The sequence below is a fragment of the Sorex fumeus genome, unplaced genomic scaffold, assembly GCF_029834395.1.
Source record: "Sorex fumeus unplaced genomic scaffold, SorFum_2.1 ptg000020l, whole genome shotgun sequence".
In the NCBI taxonomy this organism is placed as follows: Eukaryota; Metazoa; Chordata; class Mammalia; order Eulipotyphla; family Soricidae; genus Sorex; species Sorex fumeus.
The window spans coordinates 19,409,873-19,415,886 of NW_026606077.1; the positions used below are offsets into that span (position 1 = coordinate 19,409,873).

The window sequence follows — 6,014 nt, forward strand, 5'->3', positions numbered from 1 at the left end:
TCCACTTTATAGTGTTGTAAAGAGTGAGTGAATGTGTATGTGCAGGGCTCAGGGCACTGGGCCTGGGTCAACAGCATGCAGAGCAAACACCCGACCCCCTATGTTATCACTCCAGCCCCCTTTTATTTTGTTTTGTTGTTATTGGGGGGCCTCCACTTGGCTGTACTCAGGGCTTACTCCTGGCCCTGCACTCAGAGATCACTGCTAGTGAGATTCAAAGACCATCTGGGGTGCTGGGGATCAAACCTGAGTCTGCCATGTCCAAGGAAAGTACTCTGCCCGCTTTTCTAGCCCCAACCAATAGGGGTCGGCAATGCTCTTCTTGCTGACTTGGTCTGTCTTCCACAGGTGTGTCACGTGGCATCTTTTCAAGGGACCAAACTCTCCCTTCTCATAAGAACAGCACTCATATTGGATAATGCACTCATTTCAGCTTAATCGCCTTTTAAAGAACCCCAAATCTGAGCCATATTTTAGGGTATTGGGGACAAAATCTTCAACTGAACTTTGGGGAAAATACATATATATATATATTTTATGTAGGAGTACTACTATTTATTCAGCCACTGATTAGCTGATTGAATTGTGCATGAACTCCACCTTACTTTTTTTTTTCATTTTTTATAATTTTATTTATTGAATCACCGTGAGAGCAGTTACAAAGCTTTCGGGTCTAAGTCTCGGAAACACCTGTACCTTCACCAGTGCCCATTCTCCACCCCCAACAACCCCAGTATACTCCCATCCCACACCCTCCTCCTACCTGTGGGACAGATAATTTCCACATTACTCTCTCTACTTTGATCACATTCAACATTTTGACACCAGACCCACCATTATTATTTGAGATTTTACCCCAACACTCAGATCTGCTGAAAAGGCAACAGTAGACAATTTGTGTTCTATTGCTGGTTATGAATAACATATGAGATGTCGCGTGGCTGCAGTAGAGGCTGTGTGATTTTAAAATTCCAAAATTTTAACACTTACATCTGGAGGGATTTCTGCTAAAACCTTCTGGGTTCCGAGATTTGCTCCTGAGTCTCTGGAATCATGGCTGTTAAGCAGCTTGATCAGGAGCCAGAAAGGCCGTTCGTGGGCAATGACTTGGGGTCTCGTTGGGGTGGGGAGGAGAGGACCGGCTCCACCTTCATCCCGTGAGGCCCAAAATGTCTCATCACTGTGGGCCCAAACCTGATTGTCCAATGGCCTCTGGAGCATGATGATGGCCATCAAGCTGACAAGGGGGAGCAGGCGGAGTGATAACACCCTTTCCCCTCTGGGGTGGCCCGGTGACAGTAACCTACTGCGGGGTCCAGACGCATTTCTGCCAAAAGCCACTGGGTTTCGAGATTTGTTTCTGAGTCTCTGGGATCATGGCCATTAAGCAGTTCAATCAGGAACCAGAGAGGCCATGCCTCCAATTATATAGCTGAGCCGGAGGTGGTTTGTGGGTGTGTTTCCCACATACCTAACTTTTGGCCATTTACTTTCTTGGTAAACTTTGCCCCAAGTTTTTGGGGTCTGGCCAAAGGCACAGCAGCAATTTTGGGGTATCTGGAAGTCTGAAGACGCCATCAGGCTGCTGATGCACTCACCTCACAGGTACAGATTGACCTGCTGGCAGCACCATACCCCCTGGGAAAAAATAATTTTGTCACTTGTAGATGGCAATATGGAAAGATTTACCTTTCCTAAATATATCCTATAATATTCTGCATTGTTTAAATATTTTACAGGGAGTAAAAATAATTTCAGGGCCAGAGAGATAGTACAGAGGATAAGGCATTTGGCTTGCAAGCATCTGACTTGAGTTCAATTCCTGCTTGGCACTATATATGCCCACCCTCCGGCCACCCTCTCGCTCCAAGCCTTCCGGGAACAATCCTGAGTGTAGAGCCAGGAGGAATCTCTGAGTACTGTTGGGTGTGTCCCAAAAAGCCAAACCAAAATCATTTTATAATTGGGAAGTGCATAATGTTATAACATTAATACAAAAAAATTAATACAAAATAATTAATACAAAACAAAAATAATGTGTTTATATTGAAAATGTAGTTAGAATCTAGACATAAATAATTATAAACAGATTTTTCTTCACATGAATATCTCCTGGACATTTGAAAGCTGTGACAGATTGGGACACTTCTTCACTGTGAAAGTTCAACCCATTCTTGGGCTTGTTTATCAACCTTCCCATTACAATGGCCTCCACCATCATCCTGGCAACCAATAATAGCCTCCTACTTTCCAAAGGTTCTCCCATTGATCATGACCATTTTATAATTTTACACTGTCACTGTCACTGTCCACCCGTTGTTCATCAATTTGCTCAAACGGGCCCAGTAACATCTTCATTGTGACACTTGTTACTGTGTTTGGCATATACAATACGTCACGGGTAGCTTGCCAGGCTTTGCCGTGTGGGCAAGATACTCTCAGTAGCTTGCAGGGCTTTCCGAGAGGGGCAGAGGAATCGAACCTGGGTTGGCCAGGTCGGCCGCGTGCAAGGCAAACGCCCTACCCGCTGTGCAGGTATAAGCCCTGAGTACTGCCAGGTGTGGTCCAAAAGCCAAATGTGAAAACATTTAAACTACTTTCCTCCTATTTGTCTTCCCTTTTTGTTTTAAAATATCAAAAGAAAAAGCAAACATATTAAGTAATTTAGCCCCTCTACTGAGAGGCCTAGCTATGTCTGAATCATGGGAGATTTTTGTGATAGATCAAGTTGTTTAGACACTGTGAATCATCTGGCTGTGGTTTACCCAAATTGCAGACATGATGCTCAAGAGAAAAATCCAATACCAGCTGATATTCAGTGAGCACTACAGATGCACATTCTCTTGTTTACAACAATCCTGTGAAGTGGAATTGAGTTGTATTTTGTTTTTTCTTTTGGTGCTAAGAACTAAATCCAGGGCCTATACATGGGAGACAAGGGCTCTATCACTTGTGCACCATTTCTGGCTACATTTGTGGCTACATTTGTGGCCTTGGAGTCGGCGCTTTTAATAGATGAATAAACAGATACAGGAAGACAAAGACACTTGCAAGTGGTGAAGCTGGCTTCAAAGTAGATCACCTGGTGGCAGAGCCGCCAGGTTGAACCACTGTACAACACATCATAGATGTACATGCAACATGGCACGTGGCCCTCAGAGAAACAAGATTACTACCAGGAAATTACCACTCCTGGTTGGTAGGGATTGCAAGGCAAACATCTTTATCCTGCACTATCTCTCCAGTCATTGGCTTATTCTTTTACATTTCTAGTTATGCTCTACTCACAGCAGGAGGTGACAAGAAACCTCTTAGTTTTGGAAGTTTTATTATTTATTATTTTATCACCTGCTTTTCTAAGACCAGATCTAGGTGGGTAAAGAACTAGGACTGGGGACACATACACCGTCTTATTATAGCAGATGGTTAGCCTGTCCTGATTATCACAGAATGAGAACAGCAAGAATACTCGCAGTTGTTTGGAAAGGTATTTTCTTTTTTAAATCTTCCTTTATATTATTCCCTTATGCTAAATTCCTTAAAGTGTGGTTTCTCTGATTTGGCATCCATCGTACCAAAAGCTAAACTTCAGCCTACATATCAGCCTCCCCTGTCAGCCCTGCATCTGTGGACAGTCAAGTCACTTCCTCTGCCTGATTTCCGTAAGTTGTCTCTAGGTTTATCCCTTGCGCCAGTCAAAGAGTCAAACGGCTGGAAGTTCACACACAGTAAGAAGCAGAAACTGAGTGGCTTCATGAATGCGGGTTTGGTGTCTGAGCTAACTCAGCCCTCTGGGCTCACAAGGCTGTAGAGGGCAGGGACCCTGCGGCCAGGGTGAACAGCTCCAAAGAGCGCCATTGTGGAATGACACAATGTCATTCCACACACTGGAAACAAAACAAAGTGATATTAAATTAAAAAAAAAACAACAAAAAAACCCACAAAAAACAAAAAAACCGATTTTACTTTTAAAATATCTCTTATCAATCCCAGGTACCGTATATGATCCCCAAACTTTGCCAGGACTGGTCCCTGAGCGCAGAGCCAGGAGTAAACCCTGAGCATCGGTGGGTGTGACCCAAAAACCAAAAGACACTGACGTTGTGGACTTTAGTTTAACCTTTGGCCTGTCCACGGCCATGAACACTAGCACGGTACTTAAGGCATGCACCAGCACCACCTAGTGGCCATCGGCATACCCAACCGCTCCTTAGAAATAAGCAAGATCAGGTATGGCTCATTGTGCGTAAAAAAGTATGGAAAGCACAAATTCACCTGCCACAGAAGTGATCTGTAGTAGATAGTTGTAAATGTGTTTGGTTATCCACCATTCTTGAAATATAGGATTATTTGCACGGCAATACAGTGGATCTTGCGATACAGTGAAGCCCTCAAAACATATATTGGGCAGTTTGCACTAACGCCTTGATATTCAAAGTTTAGCAGGAATATATGAAAGCTGATAAACATTATCATAAAATGGGTGTCACAAATAATTTTCTCCATGAGGCTTGTAAAAAGTTTGAGTCTTTATTTTCTGTAGATGTTAAACAACGCCTTTCTATGACCATCTCCTCACGGATCTTTTCTCTGTCAGGAATGCTGTTTTTCCTTCGTTTTTAACAAAGGTAGCCTGATTGTGGTAACTGATGAAGATTTAGATACATTTTATCATCACAAATATGATCGTAGATTAAGGAAGATTTTAAAAAGCAGAAAACTTAATAGCAGAGAGTGAAATATAGCTAATGATCTCGCTGTTCCAACACGTCGCTGGTACTGTGCTCAGTGAGTTTCTGTGAGGACTAATTAGGACTGGAGAGGCATTAGGCCACTTACTCACTCAAAATCGGTCACATTAGCCAGTCATCTTGGTACCTGGGCCTGTCTCTACTACAGGAACAATGCTAGTATTGTTGCACAGGGCTGTTATGAGTCTTGAATACTTACGTAGAATTCTTTGAATAACGCCTGCATTGGAACTAAGCTAGAATTTGAAAGCCATTTTTTTGTTTTTCTCAAATCAGTTGTGCCTCTGATTCAGCTGTCTCCCAGAGGGGTGTCTGTCCTACAGTGACCCAGTCTGGTTGGGTGGGTTCAGCCCAGGGATCCCGTTTCCAGAGGGGAACAAATGAGGAGTGCTAGAAATGTAAGGTTTTCCCTCTTAGTTGGGACTAAAGTGGCTAGACAAAGGAAAGCCCTGAAATGAGAACGAAGTGGTATTGTCTGTGGCAAATGACATCAAAATATATGAACTATAAAATAAATGACAAGTTAACACAAATACTGGCACCCATAGTAATGTATATTTCAGTCTTTACTTTTCTACTCCAATTCCTTTCGTTTAGATACTATCCTATGTACAGGTATTCTGTTAGAAAATAATATTGCTTTCTTCTGTTTCTTTTAATAGTTGAAACTGCAACACAAACAATAAAGGTAAAGGTAAAGGCCCTCCCGTTGATCGTCGATTTGCTCGAGCGGGCCCAGTAACGTCTCCATTGGAGACTTTGTTGTTACTGTGTCTGGCATATCGAATACTCTCGGTAGCTTGCCGGGCTCTCCGAACAATATTGTGTATTTAAAAATGACATTCATGGGGTCCAGCTGTGTATGCCTTCCATGTGTGATAGTGCTCCAGTGCTGTTTAGGTTGGTATATAGGATGGTAAGTTTGAACATGCAGGGTTTTTTTTTTTTGAGGTTATTTTGTTGTTGGGCCAAATATCATCTTAATAATGTGGATTTTAAAGACATTTCAAACTTTCATGAAGAATAACCCTACATAATTAAACTCAGCTATTATAATTATGATTTTGTTTGGTCTGGGGCCACACCTGGCTGTGTAGAGCTTACTCCTGGCTCCGCGCTTAGGGATCACTTCTGGCAGGGCTCGGGGGAGCATATCATTTGGGTTTCTGGGGACTGAACCTGGGTCAGCTGCGTGCAAGCAAGTGCCCTGCCCTCTGTACTATTGCTTCGTCCCAGACTGTTAGTTTTATAAAAAATAAAATG

General features: G+C 42.9%; 1 non-coding gene across 1 annotated transcript; it reads right to left on the bottom strand.

Moving 5' to 3' along the window:
- Positions 1-3,339: 3,339 nt before the first annotated feature.
- On the bottom strand, positions 3,340-3,475 carry LOC130022765 (small nucleolar RNA SNORA72). The gene has a single exon (XR_008792303.1). It is a non-coding gene; the product is annotated as a small nucleolar RNA SNORA72 (small nucleolar RNA).
- Between the last annotated feature and the right edge of the window lie 2,539 nt (positions 3,476-6,014).